Source organism: Nycticebus coucang, chromosome 21 (assembly GCF_027406575.1).
Source record: "Nycticebus coucang isolate mNycCou1 chromosome 21, mNycCou1.pri, whole genome shotgun sequence".
Lineage (NCBI taxonomy): Eukaryota > Metazoa > Chordata > Mammalia > Primates > Lorisidae > Nycticebus > Nycticebus coucang.
In genome coordinates, this window is record NC_069800.1 from 42,756,358 (window position 1) to 42,774,171 (window position 17,814).

At 43.5% G+C, this 17,814-nt stretch overlaps 1 protein-coding gene and 1 non-coding gene across 4 annotated transcripts in view; one reads left to right on the forward strand and one right to left on the reverse strand.

Annotated features, from left to right (window-relative positions):
* Window positions 1-17,814, forward strand: part of PHF20 (PHD finger protein 20) — a 161,524-nt gene that overhangs the window by 93,417 nt on the left and 50,293 nt on the right. The window lies entirely within an intron of this gene.
* On the reverse strand, window positions 14,802-14,905 carry LOC128574401 (small nucleolar RNA U13). Its single transcript, XR_008376765.1, has one exon. It is a non-coding gene; the product is annotated as a small nucleolar RNA U13 (small nucleolar RNA).

Below are 17,814 nucleotides of genomic sequence, written 5' to 3' on the forward strand. Positions count from 1 at the left end.
AAAACCTGAGGCAAGAGAATCACTTAAGCCCAAGTTGAAGGTTGAAATTAAACATATAAAAAAAGAAAAGAAATTAAACATATAAAGACAAAAATCATTTCAATTTTAGTATAAGCTACCTTTCAAAAATTTTAATGAAATCAAATTATATCTCCTACCCATAGCTTATGCCCCAAGGTTCTTTTTATTTTTTTGCAGTTTTGGCTGGGGTTGGGCTTGAACCCGCCACCCGCGCTATATGGGGCCAGTGCCCTACTCCCGTGAGCCACAGGCACTGCCCTGCCCCAAGGTTCTTGATCATTGTTTATCCTTTTTTTTTTTTTAAGACAGAGCCTCAAGCTGCCACCTTGGGTAGATTGCTGTGGCATCACAGCTCATAGCAACCTCCAACTCTTGGGCTCAAGCAATTCTCCTGCCTCCGCCTCCCAAGTAGCTGGGACTACAGGTGCTCGTCACAATGCCCAGCTATTTTTTTTGGTTGCAAAAAAAAATTGCTGTCATTGTTGTTTGGTGGGCCCGGGCTGGATTCAAACCCACCAGCTCAGGTGTATGTGCCTGGTGCCTTAGCTGCTTGAGCCACAGGCACCAAGCCAATCCTTTTTTTAAATTTTTTTAAATTTTGGGCGGCGCCTGTGGCTCAGTGAGTAGGGCACCGGCCCCATATACCGAGGGTGGCGGGTTCAAACCCAGCCCCGGCCAAACTGCAACAAAAAAATATCCGAGCATTGTGGCGGGCACCTGTAGTCCCAGCTGCTTGGGAGGCTGAGGCAAGAGAATCACGTAAGCCCAAGAGCTGGAGGTTGCTGTGAGCTGTGTGATGCCACGGCACTCTACCGAGGGCAGTAAAGTGAGACTCTGTCTCTACAAAAAAAAAAAAAAAAAAATTTTTTTTTTTAAATTTTATTTCCTTGCTTATTTTTTTCTTTCTTTGCTTTTGTTGTTGTTGAGACAGAGTCCTACCCTATGCCCTGAGCAGAGTACAGTGGTGTCATAGCTCGTTACAGCCTCACGCTTGGGCTATGGGCATCCTGCTCTCTCATCCTCTCGACACCACTGGGATTACAGGCACTCACCCTGGGTTTTTCCATTTTTTTTTTTTTTTTCTCATGGGGTCTCACACTCACTCAGCCGAGTCTTAAACTTCTGAGCTCAAGCAATTCTCCCAGCACAGGCGTGAGCCACTGTGCCCGTGGTTTATCTTCTTTCAAAAAAAAATTTATTTTCTAATGTTTGACTCATTACAAATTGAACAGTATAGAATAGGGGAAAAGGGAATTAATATAGGTATATTCTGGCATTTCCTTAATATCTGTGAAGGTAGTCTACTTCAGTACTCAATTGTATTTTGTTTCTGGTTTTTTTGTTTTGTTTTGTTTTAGACAGTCTCACTCTGCCGTCCTTGGTAGAGTGCTGTGGCATCATAGTTCATAGTCACCTCAAACTTTAGGGCTAGAGCTAACCTCTTGAGTAGTTGGGATTGTAGGTGCCTGCCACAATGCCTACCTGGTTTTCCTGTTTTTCTTTCTTTTTTTTTTTTTTTTTTTTGTAGAGACAGAGTCTCACTTTATGGCCCTCAGTAGAGTGCTATGGCATCACACAGCTCACAGCAACCTCCAACTCCTAGGCTTAAGTGATTCTCTTACCTCAGCCTCCCAAGTAGCTGGGACTACAGGCACCCGCCACAACACCCGGCTATTTTTTGATTGCAGTTCAGCCGGGGCCGGGTTTGAACCCACCACCCTCGGTATATGGGGCCGGCGCCTTACCAACTGAGCCACAGGCGCCACCCTCCGGTTTTTCTTTCTTTCTTTTTTTTTTTTTTAAGTGGAGATGGTGCCTTGTTCTTACTCAGGCTGATCTGGAATTCCTGAGCTCAAGCAATTCCACCTGCCTTGGCCTCTCTGAGCGCTAGGATTACAGCTTGAGCCACTGTGCCCATCCCCCTCAACTGTATTCTGGACTAAAGCAGACTTAATGGGGGAAGACACAGCCTTATTGGAGAACGTAGCCACAAATGAGATGCGTAGTCAAATCTCATTGCATTCTATTGATAACATACTTCTGGATCTGGGAAGTATGGTAAACATGAGTGGTCTGAGACTTTCTTCCTTCCCAGTGTGTGGAGAGTATGGGCTCTATAATTTCCAACACAGAGCTTCTTGGGGTGCATGTGAACCCACAAAAAGAATGTAGCAGCTTGCTAAAATTTTTATGTGTTACCCATTGTTCTGTGGGGATGAATGTGCTGACAAGTTCTTTTAGAGGTAGATTCAAAGAAATAGTAAAAGTTATTATGAAATTATCTTCCTACAGGTAGGGCACTCTGGGAGGCCAAGGTAGTGGGATCACTTGAGCTCAGGTTTTATGGACCAGTCTGAGGAACAGTGAGACCCTGTCTCTACAAAAAATAGAAAAAATTAGCTGGCGTGCACCTGTGGTCCTAGCCACTCAGTAGCCTGAACCAGTACAATTTTTTAAGCCCAGAAGTGTGAGGTTGTAGTAGCTATGATCAGGCCAGTGCACTCTAGCCAGGGTGACAGAGCAAGACTTCATCTGAAAAAGAATGTGGGGGGACTAAAAAAAAGCGATTTACATAGCAAACAAAATTTTGCATTGTGAAAGGTTATTTAAATAGTTTTATTTTTAATTATATAAGACATATACCATCAAGACTGTGTGTCTGCAGAATTTGCATGCTTTTATTTAACTAAAACAACACATTGCTTTGAGTAGCTTCCTTATTTGTTTGTTTTTTGTCTTGACCAGCTGCTATATAGTTAACATAAATGTTGTAGCAGAGCAGCTGTTTGAAAATAGCGAACCGAAAGAACTAAAGTGTACATTTCTGGCTTATTTGTGCTGCCTTTCTGTTGGTCTTTTGTCCAGCTGAGTCCAGAGTGTTGTGCCTCAGGCTCATCGGCTGGTGGGTACCAGGGATCTCCCTTTTCTTGTTGAGCCTCCTCTCAGTGTCAGGACCTCTTTTCCTTCCAACTTACTTTTCTGGCACATGGGGGAAATTATTATTTTTTTTTTTCATTTTTTTATTGTTGGGGATTCATTGAGGATACAATAAACCAGATTACACTGATGGCATTCGTTAGGCAAAGTTCCTCTTGCAATCGTGTCATGCCCCCAAATGGTGTGGCACACACCAAGGCCCCACCCCCTCCCTCCTTCCCTCTCTCTGCTCTTCTTTTCTCCACCCCTCCCTCCTTCTATCTCTCTCTGCTCTCCCCTTCCCCCACCCCCACCGTGACCTTAATTGTCATTAATTGTCCTCATATCAAAATTGAGTACATAGGATTCATGCTTCTCCATTCTTGTGATGCTTTACTAAGAATAATGTGTTCTGCTTCCATCCAAGTTAATACAAAGGATATAAAGTCTCCATTTTTTTAATGGCTGAATAGTATTCCATGGTGTACACATACCACAGCTTGTTAATCCATTCCTGGGTTGGTGGGCATTTAGGCTGTTTTCACATTTTGACCTGGGGGAAATTATTAAAGTTGATGTGTAGGCCAGATGAAGTGGCTCATGCCTATAATCCTGTCATTCTGGGAGGCCAAGGTGAGTGGATCATCTGAGCTCAAGAGTTGGAGACCAGCCTGAGCAAGAGCGAGACTCGATCTCTAAAAATAGCCAGGCATTGTGGTGGGAACCTCTAGTTCCAGTTACTCGGGAGGCTGAGGCAGGAGGATTGCTTAAGCCCAAGAGTTTGAGGTTGCTGTGAGCTATAATGTCATGGCACTCTACCCAGGGTGACAATGAGACTATCTTTTTTATATTTTTTTTGTAGAGACAGAGTCTCACTGTACCGCCCTTGGGTAGAGTGCCGTGGCGTCACACGGCTCACAGCAACCTCTAACTCTTGGGCTTACGTGATTCTCTTGCCTCAGCCTCCCGAGCAGCTGGGACTACAGGCGCCTACCACAATGCCCAGCTATTTTTTTGTTGCAGTTTGGCCGGGGGCTGGGTTTGAACCCACCACCCTCGGCATATGGGGCCAGCGCCCTACTCACTGAGCCACAGGCACCGCCTGAGACTGTCTTTTAACAAAAAAAAAAAAAAAAAAAAGATGATGTATAAATGAGGTGGAAATTTAATCTCAGAATTTAGTTGTCTGTTTTGGTAGGGACACTTCTGGATGTCAGCTACATTCTTCATAACTCAGCATATTAAGCTTTTAATTATGTTGTCTTAAGGATGGTGCTATGTTAGATATCACTTGAAATTGGTAGTTAATTGTTTTCTACACTAGTAGGAAATACATAATGCATGTGAGGTAAGTGAGGAGACTAGGTTAGAAGCTAAACCCAGTGCCTATTGTAATATTTACACAATTTTGTGAGGCCTTAGGCTACCTTTTTCTTTTTTTTTTTTTTTCTTTTTTGTAGAGACAGAGTTTCACTTTATTGCCCTCAGTAGAGTGCCGTGGCGTCACACAGCTCACAGCAACCTCCAACTCCTGGGCTTAGGCGATTCTCCTGCCTCAGCCTCCCGAGTAGCTGGGACTACAGGCGCCCACCACAACGCCCGGCTATTTTTTTGTTGCAGTTTGGCTGGGGCTGGGTTTGAACCCGCCACCCTCGGTATATGGGGCCGGCACCCTGCTCACTGAGCCACAGGAGCCGCCCAGGCTACCTTTTTCTAAAATACACACACACACACACACATTATTTCTGGGATTATGGTTCTGGGATCCTAGTGCTCAGATTGTAGGCATTCCTGTATTTTTTTGAAATAGGTATATACTTTTTGTTTTGATGACTTAAAAGCCAGAGGAGATTGCAATTGCAATTTTTCTGCTTTGACAAGTATTTATTTATGCTGTAAAACAGAATTTAGAGTCATGCCCTTAGCAAACTCAGATTACTCTCTGTATCTGGGCCCAGCCTATTTGGCCATTCACATATAACCAGGGCTGTTTGAAAATCCTTTCATTCATTCTAGTCAACAAATATTTAGCGAGTGCCAGACTCTATCCTAAGCTGCCTCATTTGTGAATATTCTGTGGAAACACAAAATAAACAGGAGAGTAAACTGAACAGAAGTATAAGACCATTCAGCTAATCTTCTTTTTACTAAGTATCTGGTAGAAGTGGGATACTTTCCCATATGGTCTAGATCAGTGATTCTAATCCATGAGGTTTGGATGTCTTTGTTGTCAGTTATAAAATGAATAAGGAGGCCAGGCACTTAAGCCTGTATTCCCAGCACTTTGGAAAATTGAAGGAGGATTGCTCGAGGCCAGGAGTTCAAGACCAGCCAGAGCAACATAATGAGACCCAGTTTCTAAAATTAAAAAAAGGTAAAAAATAAAAATTAGCCAGGCATACAGTTGTACCCCTATAGTCCCAGATACTCTGGAGGCTGAGGCAGGAGAATCAGTTGAGCCCAGGAGTCTGAGGTTGTGGTGAGCTACCATGATGCCACTGCATTCTAGCCTGGGTGACAGAGTGAGACCCCATCTCAATAAATAAATAATAAATAAATAAAATGAAGAGGGAGTTGTCACTTAAGTTATCAAAAATTAACAAACTGGGTGGCGCCTGTGGCTCAGTGAGTAGGGCGCCTGCCCCATATGCCGAGGGTGGCAGGTTCAAACCCAGCCCTGGCCAAACTGCAACCAAAAAATAGCTGGACGTTGTGGCGGGTGCCTGTAGTCCCAGCTGCTCGGGAGGCTGAGGCAGGAGAATCGCGTAAGCCCAAGAGTTAGAGGTTGCTGTGAGCCGTGTGACGCCACGGCACTCTACCTGAGGGCAGTACAGTGAGACTCTGTCTCTACAAAAAAAAAAAAAAATTAACAAACTATTTGCTTTTAAAGTAACCAGCTTAGTTCCAGGGTAATTCCTATAATGGTTTTTATAAATGATTTATCTTTGAGTTAAACAGTTAAGATTTAGTGTAGTCCCAGTAGTAGTTTAGCTTTCATGAACTTGTGTTCTCTGTGCTTGCTTTCTTTTTTTTTTTTTTTTGTAGAGACAGAGTCTCACTTTATGGCCCTTGGTAGAGTGCCGTGGCCTCACACAGCTCACAGCAACCTCCAACTCCTGGGCTTAGGCGATTCTTTCGCCTCAGCCTTTCGAGTAGCTGGGACTACAGGCGCCCGGCTATTTTTTTGGTTGCAGTTTGGCCGGGGCCGGGTTTGAACCTGCCACCCTCGGTGTATGGGTCCGGTGCCTTACCAACTGAGCCACAGGCGCCGCCCTCTCTGTGCTTTCTTAAGTAGGTGAGTCATAGAGTTGTAGCCATTTTAGTTTGGGAAGTTGTGAATGTTATGGTGTGTCGTTTTACCGAGCATGTATTGTGGTGGAAAACTGAGAATTGATTGTTCTAGGGGTTGGAGAGATGACTGGGACATCTGGTATATGCCCTTCCTGGTCTTACTATCCAGGGGAATAGATAAAACTTCAAGTACCTGTAATATAAGAGGGAAAGTAAGGTGATATCATGAGAAACATATAGAATAAAACTGGGAGTAAATAATGATAGTGGTAAAGTGTGCCTGCTATGTAGTAGTTGAACTCAGGTATCATTGAGCATTTACTGTATTCCTAGGAGTTCTGCTAACTGTTGAGTGTGCAAAGATGAAGGGGTATTCTTTTTTACTTTTTTTTTGACAATCTCACTCTGTCACCCTGGGTAGAGTGTGTGACATCATAGCTCACAAGCTCACAGCAACCTCAAACTCCTGGGTTCAAGCCATCCTCCTGCCTCAGCCTCCCAAGTAGCTGGGACTACAGGTGCCCATCACAATGCCTGGCTAATTTTTCTATTTTCAGTAGAGACAGTATCTCGCTTTTGTTCAGGCTGGTCTTGAACTCCTGAGCTCAGGTGGCCCACTTGCCTCAGCCTCCCAGAATGCTAGGATTATAGATGTGAACCACCATGCCTGATCTGAATGGGCATTCTTGATCTTAATGTTCATTAATAACTATTGGCATTTGCCATTGGGAAATGGCACACCAATTGAGGTGTGGCGTGGTATTTAAGTAGGTGGTTTTCTTACCACCAGACCAGGTTCATCTGTCCATTGCCCAAGAGGAAGCCAATACCCAGAGACAGCAAGGGTTATAGCTGAAGATTTTATTCTGCATAGCACTAAGTGGGGAGATGGGAGGTATTTCTCAAATCCATCTCCCTGAGAATTGGTGGGTCAGGGTTTTCAAAGACAGTTTGGTGGGCAGAAGATTAGGCAATAAGGGTCTGCTAACTGGCTGGTTTTGGGGTGGAACCATCAGTCCTTAGGTATGGGCTGCTATCTGGGTGGGTCAGCCAATTCACTAGAATGCATTTCCTTGGGTGGGTGGGTGGAGGTTCCAAGGCTAATTGAGTTAGTTCTGTAGGTCTGGGTGGGTCAGTCCCTGGATTGTAGGACCTGGAATCTATCTTATAAACTACCCATAGGTTCTCTCAAGTATGTATGACTCCAGGGTGAAGAAATAAACAGGTAAAGTTACTGAAGCAAACAAGGGAATAGTGATTATTATCAAGCAGATCAGGGGAAAGTGGCTGATTATTATCATTATTTTAGCTAAGCTGCAGAGCTTTGGGGTCCTTACTCTAGTTTTCACCTTGGACCCTTTCATCAATTGATAAGGGTGGTCTCTCTCAATCTTTTTTTTTTTTTTTTTTCTTTTTGGGGATTCATTGAGGGTACAGAGAACCAAGCAAAAATGATTGCGTTTGTTAGGTAAAGTCCCTCTTATAATTGTGTCCTGCCTCCAAGAGGTTGTAATGGTGGTTTCAATTTAGGGGCAGGGATGAAAGGAGGTGTTACTTGCACATGGCCTTGAAGGATGGGTAGTAGTTAAACATTTAGAGATAGAGGCAAAGCAGTGTGTACACCATGACAACGGGGTCTTTTCTGAGACTGTCAAGTATGCTTCCTCCTCAACTGTAGGCTTCCAGAAGTGTGTTAAGCATGAGCAGGTTAAGTTGCTACCAAACTGAGGTCAGTTGCTTTGAGGAATTTATGGAGCTACTGTAAAACGCTTTATTCTCAGCATAGGGTGATAGCTCTGCATCCTTCACTAGGATCTGTGCATTGGCAGTGTTGCTTCCTTCCACTTAGCTAGTTTGTGGTCTTGTCAATGGAAAAGAAGTCATACTCTGTGAAATAATTTAAAGAGGTTTATTCTGAGCCAATTTTGAGGACTATGACCCAGAGCCATAGGGCAAGTGGACTCGCTGTGGTGGGGTTACAGTTTGGTTTTATATATTTCAAGGAGGTGGGAATTATAGGTAAAGTCATAGGTCAATGTGTGGAAGGAATACATTTGTTTGGCATGAAAAGATGAGATCTCTTAAAGGGGGATGGGTGAGGTTTACAAGTTATAGGTGGGTTTAAAGATTCTTGGGTTGGGCGGCGCCTGTGGCTCAAGGGAGTAGGGCGCTGGCCCCATTTGCCGGAGGTGGCAGGTTCAAACCCAGCCCTGGCCAAAAACTGCAAAAAAAAAAAAAAGATTCTTGGGTTATAGGTGGGCTTAAAGTTGACAGTTGGTTGAAAGAGTTAGGCTTTATGTCAAAGACCAGGAGTCAGTGAAAAGGAATGCTGTATTAAGATACGGGTCTGTTAATCAGAGACAAACTAGGCCCAGACTCAAGTGGTTCATAATCTATATTGAAGACCTGAAGGTATATCTTATCGCCTTAGGCCTATTTATGAGTCACAAAGGACATCTCTAAAAAGGGAGAGGGACTTGATGATGGGGGCATGTCCGATCTTTTTTCATGGCTGACCACTCAGTTTTAGGGTATCCCCTTGGCCAAGAGTGGGTCCAGACATTTGCTGTGGGAGAATGTTAAGATTTTTTTTTAGTTCACAGTCTTAAGGTAAAATTTTCCTGTGTATATATTTAAGAAGTTTTTATTTTGGGGGTGGTGCCTGTGGCTCAGTAAGTAGGGCACCAGCCCCATGTACCAGAGGTGGTGGGTTCAAACCTGGCCCTGGCCAAAAACTACGAAAAAAAAAAAGTTTTTATTTTGAAATAATTTGAGTTATTAAAAACATTGCAAAAAATGGTACAAAGAATATACCTTTAGGCTGGGCACAGTGGCTCATATGTAATCCTTGCTCTTTGGGAGACTGAGGAGGGAGGTTTGTTTGAGGTCAGGAGTTCAAGACCAGGCAAGAGCTACACCCTATCTCTACCAAAAAAAAGAGAGAGAGAGAGAAAAATTAGGTGTCATTCCTGTAGTCCCAGCCACACTGGAGGCTGGGCAGGAGGATCACTTAAGCCCAGGAGTTTCAGGAGTTTGAGGTTGTAGTGAGCTATGATGAAGGCAGTGTACTCTACCCAGGGCAACAAAGCAAGACCCTGTCTCAAGAAACAAACAAACAAATATATGGGGGTGGGGGAGGAGCCTCAATTACATAAAAGAAAACAAAGGCGAAGGCTGCTTGCTTGCTTTCTTTTTTTTTGAGACACTCTCAAGGTGTCGCTCTGGATAGAGTGCTGTGCCATTACAGCTCACAGCAACCTCAAACTCTTGGGCTTAAGCGATTCTGTTGCCTCAGCCTCCTAAGTAGCTGGGACTACAGGTGCCCGCCACAACATCCTGCTATTTTTTTGTTGCAGTTGTCATGTTGTTTTAGCTGGCCCCGGGCCGGTTGGAACTCTAACCCACCAGCTTTCGTGTTGGTGACCAGCGCCCTACTGACTGAGCTATACTTTCTATAGCTATGAGCTATAAGAAAGGCTTCAGGCGGCGCCTGTGGCTCAGTGGGTAAGGCGCCGGCCCCATATACCGAGGGTGGTGGGTTCAAACCCTGTCCCTGCCAAACTGCAACCAAAAAATAGCCGGGTGTTGTGGCGAGCGCCTGTAGTCCCAGCTACTTGGGAGGCTGAGGCAAGAGAATCGCTTAAGCCCAGGAGTTGGAGGTTGCTGTGAGCTGTGTGAGGCTACAGCACTCTACCGAGGGCCATAAAGTGAGACTCTGTCTCTACAGGAAAAAAAAAAAAAAAAAGAAAGACTTCTTTCTTGTATAACCTCCCTCTCTTGAAGGACCATTGTATAGTTTGGTGTGTGGTTCTATTGTTCCAGACATGGTTCTGTGTGTATATATCTTACACATACATATAGCTTTTTAAAGCACAATATTGGGATCTTACTCTTATATTCAGTGCTTGTTATTTTCTTTTTTCTTTTTCTTTTTGTAGAGACAGAGTCTTACTTCATCGCCCTCTATAGAGTGCTGTGACATCACAACTCACAGCAACTTCCCACTCCTGGGCTTAGGCGATTCTCTTGCCTTAGCCTCCTGAGTAGCTGGGACTACAGGCGCCCACCACAACGCCCGGCTATTATTTTGTTGCAGTTTGGCTGGGGCTAGGTCTGAACCCACCAGCCTCGGTATATGAGGCCCGCACCCTACCCACTGAGCCACAGGTGCCGCCCTTTTTTTTTTTTTTTTTTTTTTTTTTGAGACAGAGCCTCAAGCTGTCGCCCTGGGTAGAGTGCCATGGCATCACAGCTCACAGCAACTACAACTCCTGGGCTTAAGCGATTCTCTTGCCTCAGCCTCCCAAGTAGGTGGGACTACAGGCGCCTGCCACAGTGCCTGGCTGTTTTTTGGTTGTAGTTGTCATCATTGTTTGGCAGGCCCAGGCTGGATTTGAACCTGCCAGCTCTGGTGTATGTGGCTGGCGCCTTAGCTGCTTGAGCTATAGGCGCCGAGCCTCAGTGGCTTGTCATTTTCTTTCTTTTCTTTTCTTTTTTTTTGTGGTTTTTGGCTGGGGCTGGGTTTGAACCTGCCACCTCTGGCATATGGGACCGGCGCCCTACTCCTTGAGCCACAGGCGCTGCCCAGTGGCTTGTCATTTTCAAATGTATTTTTCCATGTCAGTTCCTATGTCCCATCATAGTTACGTATAATTTATTTCATTATATGGATGTTTTATAATTTATTTAACCAGCCCTTGCTGAAAGTCATTTATTCATTACTAATTTTCCCAGTATTTATTGTTATTATTACCATTACTATTTCTGAGACAAGTGTCTTGCTCTGTTGCCAGCCTAGAGTGTAGTGGGGACTTCATAGCTCAAATTCCTGGGCTCTAGTCATCCTCCTGTCCCAGCTTCTCAAGTAGCTAGGACCATAGGTGTGTACCACCTCGCCCAGCTAATTTTTAACATTTTTTTTTAGAGGCAGGGTTTTGCTTGTTGCCCAGGTTGGTCTTGAACTCCTAGTCTCAAAGAATCCTCCCACCTTTACCTCCCAAAGTGCTGGGATTACAGGCATGAGCTACCACACTCAGTCTCTCTCTGTTCTATAGGCAAAGAACACAATATTTGGCAGGAAGAAGTGACTTAGCCAGAGTTACACACTTGCCGATGTTTGGTAATGGAGAGTCAGTAACTTCTATCTTCTGATGTCATTTAAGAAGATGTTGGGTGATTTATAATTAGGACAGTAACTTCTGTCTCCTAATGTCATTTAAGAAGATGCTGGGTGGTTTATAAATCAAGTGAAATGATCAGGGTCCCTGCCTTTAGGGACATTGCATAGTATATAATGCAAAATTACTGGGGCCCTCATTAAAGCAGTGTGTACAGTCAGAGTACGAGGCTTAGTGAGGTGGCTAGTTTTGAACAGCAGTGTGTGGTACAAGTGATAAACAGTACTCCAGGACAGGGTGGTGCCTTTGGAATTCTTTAATTTGACAGGGGAAAATGTGTTGATCTGGAAACTGGTTTTCCTGGTGTTTCTTCTGGAATAAGGGTTTAGCGGTGAGTACAGGACAATCCAGAAAAATTGCTGTGGGGAGGGAGGTTGTGGAGAACTCATTCACCGGGAATGTATTATGTAAGCAAGCAGGAAATAGGGTGGGACTGCCGTCGGAAACATCCAGGCAGGCCCCTGGAGGCCAGGATACCGCCTTAGTCATAGTTTAGTTATTGCTTTCCTGAGCTGGTGCCACAGTCTAGGGTTTGTAAACTGAGATGGAGTCACCATCTGAGCCACCTGAAGGAGGCTATTGGGCTGCAGGAGGAAGTGCTGGGGAAGCCAGCTAGTTCAGGATTCAAGAGAGGCAGCCACTCCATCCCCAGCTCTGGCATTTGGGGCAGCTCTGCCACCTTGTGGAATAAATGCTCAGTGCGTTTTTTTGTGTGGGTGGGGGGAGACACAGTCTCACTTTGTCACCCTTGGTAGAGTGCCATGGCATCTTAACTCACAGCAATGTCAAACTGTTGGGTTCAAGCAATCCTCTTCCCTTAGCCTCCCAAGTAGCTGGGACTACAGGCAAACACCACAACACCTGACTAGTTTTTAGGGACTTTAGGACTTTTTTAGAGATGGGGCCTCACTCTTGCTCAGGCTGGTCTCCAGCTCATGAGCTCCATCACAGAATAACAAAGTGGAAGGAAAACAATCCTGCTAACACACAGTCCTGGTGAACATTTTAAGCCTATTCCGAAGAATGTAAATTTTTGTACTTGGCCCTTTAAACCACTGAGCAGGCTAGGTGTAGTGGCTCACTCCTGTAATCCCAGCACTTGCGGGGCCAGGGTGGGTGGATTGCCGGAGCTAAGAGTGCTAGGATTACAGGCGTGAGCCACTGTGCAGACCTATTTCATTCTTTTTAATGACCAATTATAATTATGTAATGTGATATGTGAGCCAGGTGTCATGGTATATGCCAGTAGTCTCATCTACTCAGTAAGCTGAGATGGGAGGATTGTTTGAGTCCAGGAGTTTGTTGCCAACCTGGGTAACATAGCAAGATCCCCATGTCTAAAACACACATACACATACACATACAGAGAACTACATGATGCAGACTTGCCATACATTTGTTTAATTGCTTCTGGTCATTTTGGTTGTTTATTTTTTCTTTACAGCAACAAAATTGCTGTAATTTTGTAATTGTAAACAATCCTGTGATTGTTTTTTGTTGCTTTACAGCAGAGCAAATTATTCCTTCACAAACCTGAAAAGTATTTTATTCATTATAATATTTTGAGGTGCATGTCATAAAGGTGTTCAACTAGTGGGCCACACGGTATCATAGCTAACAAAAATGCCAGCTGTTGGCTTGATGCCTATGCTCCGTGGTTAGGATGCACTGAGCTGGCAGGTTTGAACCCGGCCGGGGCTTGCTAACAACAATGACAATGACAAAAAAAATAGCTGGGCGTTGTGGCAGGTGCCTGTGTCTAATCCCAGCTAACTTGGGAGGCTGAGGCAAGAGAATTGTTTAAGTCCAAGAGTTCAGGGCGGCGCCTGTGGCTCAGTCGGTAAGGCGCTGGCCCCAGATAACAGGGGTGGCGGGTTCAAACCCGGCCCCCGCCAAACTGCAACCAAAAAAAAAAAAATAGCCGGGCGTTGTGGCGGGCGCCTGTAGTCCTAGCTACTCAGGAGGCTGAGGCAAGAGAATCGCTTAAGCCCAGGAGTTGGAGGTTGCTGTGAGCTGTGTGAGGCCACGGCACTCTACTGAGGGCCATAAAGTGAGACTCTGTCTCTACAAAAAAAAAAAAAAAATAGTCCAAGAGTTCGAGGTAGCTGTTAGCTGTGACACAACAGCACTCTACCGAGGGCGACATAGTAAGACTCTTATCTCAAAAAAAAAAAAAAAAATGCCAACTGTGTTGGTGGCTTGGTGTTGAGGGAACACAAGACAATGAGAAGTGGTTCTTATCCTCTGACTGGAGATGTGACAAATAACAGGATCCAGGAGTAGACGCTGAGTATTAGTGATGAAGTGTAGCAGATAGTCATTTGTGCCAAGAGTTAGTGGCATACAGTCCCTATAAGCCAGTGCCATCTGGATGCCTTCCTGCATGTGGAGTGAGCTGGGTCTGGATGGAAGTGAAAACTTGGCTGAGTCAGGAAGGAGTGGCAGGGAGAGTGCACAGGCCGAGCAAAGGTGTGAGGTGCGAGAGCATGAAGCATTGCTGGGTCCAGCGGTTGGAATCTTCATTGCAGATAATGTGAGATGAATTTAGAAAGCAAGATGGCACCTAGATTGATGTAGGACTTGAATGCCAGACTGCTTATTGCCAGCCAGGCTGAATATCATTTTAGTCATCTGATTGTGAGGTTTCTAGATAGGGAGCAATGGGCATACAAAAGATTAAACAGGATATTTATTTCTAAACCAAGTTTCAGAAAACATAGTTTAAGAACTTTAAGCCTAAAAGTAATATATATTTAGTATAAAAGGAAAAATTTAAATAAAGGATTATCCAGTTAATAGAAAATGAGAGGGCTACTGGTCCCACTCTATATTTTCTATTGCTGCCTAATATTACCAAGGACATAGCTAAAGACGACACATTTATTTTCTCACTGTTTGTCAGTGAGTAGTTCAAGCACAGCTTAGTTGGGTCCTCTGCAAGCTTGAGAGCAAGTTAGCCAGAGCCAAGATGTTACCTGAAAACTCTACTGGGAATCCAGGCTTACGTGGTTGGTGGCAGCATTCGGTCCTTATAGGCTGTTAGACCGAGGGGCTCTGTTTTTTGCTGATACTCTGTTTCTTGCCTCATGGGCCTCTCTGTAGAGTAGTTCTCAACACAGTGGTTTGTATTGTGGTAAGTGAGCAAGGGAAAGTGTCTACTAACTAGTAAGATGGGATATGATAGTCGTATATAATGTAATCACAAAGTGACACACTGTCTTTGCTAAACTCTATTAGAGACAAGTTACAGTTGCTGCTCACGTTCAAGGGGATTACACAGGGCATGATAGTAGGAGGCAGGGATTATTAGAAGACATCTCACAGTCTATCTCCCTTCCATCCTCCCTAAAACAGTAAAGAAAATATTCCTTAGAGTTACACCATAATTTTTTTTCATGTCAGATGGGTAATGTGCCGATGTCGTAACAAGATTTATGAGAGGCACATCTCATGCATGCTCATGAAAACCCACTCATCATGCTTATGAACTACAAAAGGATCTAGACTAGAGTTATCATTATTAAAAGCAAAATCTGTGGACCATTTTTCTCTGCATACACAATGTCTATTACTAAATTAGGAGTGACAAGAGTAAAGAGTGACTTGGGATTTTTGAGCCTGAACACCTAGAAGAGAACTCTGTGCTTTGTCTTGATTCCTCCAAACAAAAATAGGCTAAACGTGAGGAAGAACATAGAGCATATGGCAACACCAATAACTCCTTGGAAATATGATTTTCATACTGCTTTCTCCCCGCCCCCCCATCTTTTTTAACTCCAGCTGTGCTTAGAGTATATCATACTGCTTTCTAAAACAGGAATACATCAGTTTCAGTAGTTTATCTTCTATCCTAAGAATAATTGATTATTCCTCACTTTTAAACCAGGCTCTCTTGAGGATTAGATTTACGTATTTTCTGCCCTCTGTCTCTTAGTAACTTGTTCCCATGTTGACAAGGACTCATGATATCCTAAGTGGTTGATGTCACTTTACTGGTACCACCAGTGACAAAGGTGGTGTGTTCCAAATGAACTGTTTTCTCACTGGAGTATTGTATTGTATGTGTATTGGAATACACATCTGATTATGAGACTCAGGATTTATGTAAACTGTGGCCCACCAGGCCCTTTTGGCAACCAATGTCTCTTTCAGTTTCTTGGCCATGCTTCCATCACCATGGTACAGGAATACTGTTCTGGTATGGAGTATGATGTAAATATAGAAATGTATGGTATTTCTACTGTGAAAATAATATGGCAGTGATACATTAGAAAACCTGGCAAAGTAGAAAAACTGATCTTATTTAAAGACTTGAAGCACCATAACCAAAAGGTTGCCTTGTTTCCATTCTTACAATTGTAGAAAATAACATACTATTTTATATATTATACATAATTTTTATCTTGCTCACTTTTTTTTTTTTTTTTGTGGTTTTTGGCCGGGGCTAGGTTTGAACCTGCCACCTCTGGCATATGGGACCGGCACCCTACTCCTTGAGCCACAGGCGCCGCCCGCTCACATTTCTTTTGTAAGTTTTCTTTAGCATAGTTACCCTGTGCATATTCTATTTCTTTTTTTTTTTTGCCGGGGCCAGGTTTGAACCCACCAAATGGGTTTATATATGGGGCCGGTGCCTTACTCACTGAGCCACAGGAGCCACCCAAATACTAGGTTTGTTTTGTTTTTTTTTTTTTTTTTTTTTTTGCAGTTTTTGGCTGGGGCTGGGTTTGAACCCTCCACCTCTGGCATATGGGGCCAGTGTCCTACTCAAAGGAGTAGGACACTGGCCCGCCCTCATATTCTGTTTCTTAATTCTTCCTTTTTAAATATAGAACATTTTTGCCAGTTGCATCATTTTACTCTTCCTATTAATTACCATAATATGTCATTGTTTGATTAATAAAGTGGGACACCTGGATGTTAGGATTTTTGCAGGTTGTGCTACTGATATGTAGCCCCCTGGCTGAGATGCATGTATTTGATTGTTCTAAGCAAACAACTGTGAGGTCAGTGACAACAGTGATGACAAAGAATGTTTGAATTGCAGTTAATAATGGGTTTTCTCTTGTAGTGCCTCGTGGAAACACATAGGAGAGTTATGAAATATTTATTACTGTTTAATGAGCAGGAGATACTCTTAGAAAGGCTAGCTACTTTGTTTGATGTAGTACCGCAGTAAGGTAAGTACTGCAAGAGCAGAATGAAGTGCATTTCCCTTTTCAACGTTTCAGAAAAAGGAATGAAAAAAACCCAACTTATTCAAATAGAAAGGGACAAGGCTACAAGATTTATTTTTTCTGAAGTACTTTTGGGAATTCTGAGAAGCAGGACGGAATCTTTTCTGCTGAGAGACCAAGGAGAGAGCATTGTGCAAGGAGGTGGCATTTGAAGGATGAGCAAGACACGGTTTGCATGTGGGAGGGTCTTGCCAAGCAAGGGAACTACGTGGTGTAGACTGGGTGCACTGGTAGCCTTTATTGTGCTTACTAAGGGCTCCTTTTGGATGTAGTGTGGGAAAGTTGGATGTGAAGACGGGACAATAGTTTTTATATCTTTAAAAATTTATTGGGTCCAAAAGTAAAATAGTCTAGTTTGTAAGACCTTCACTAGAAAGGATTGATGTTAAGTCTGTTTATCTTTTTTATTGTTTTAATTTAAAACATTTTAAACATTTTTTTGTCATTAAAAAGTTAGCATAAGCATTTTATTCCCATCTAGCTATTTTTTTAACTACATTTGATTTGTGGTTCTGAAATTGTAGTTAATTGTGTAATTTATCAGATTTTGTCACAGGTTATTTACCATAACTGATTCATACCCTCTTTGATGCTTTCCACACCCTGTTTTGTGTTGTTTTTTTCCCCCAGCAGTGTAGGGTAAATTACTGACAGGGTTATAAACGGAAGGTATTGTTTATATAACAATGAGTTGTTACATTTCCCTGAGTAGAGTTTATTAGGAAATCTTACTTCCTGAACTTCATGATGCTCAGATCTTCTTTTGATCTTTATTTCTTCAGATAAAAAGCAGTGCTTCCTTGTCTTAGTGTTGTCATCTTGAAAAGAGCTTTTGGATGGCTTGGTGCCTGTAGCTCAAGTGGCTAGGGCACCAGCCACATATACCAGAGCTGGCAGGTTCGAATCCACCCCCAGCCTGCCAAACAACCATGACAACTACAACAAAAAAATAGCCAGCGTTGTGGCAGGTGCCTGTAGTTCTAGCTACTTGGGAGGCTGAGGCAAGAGAGAATCACTGGAGCCCAAGAGCTGGAGGTTGCTGTGAGGTGTGACGCACTGTACCCAGGGTGACAGCTCGAGACTCTTATCTCAAGAAAAAAAAAAAAAAAGAGCTTTTGGTTTGATGAGGTCTTTGTGTTAGTGACACCTGGCGGTGTCTTCTCTCCTGCGGG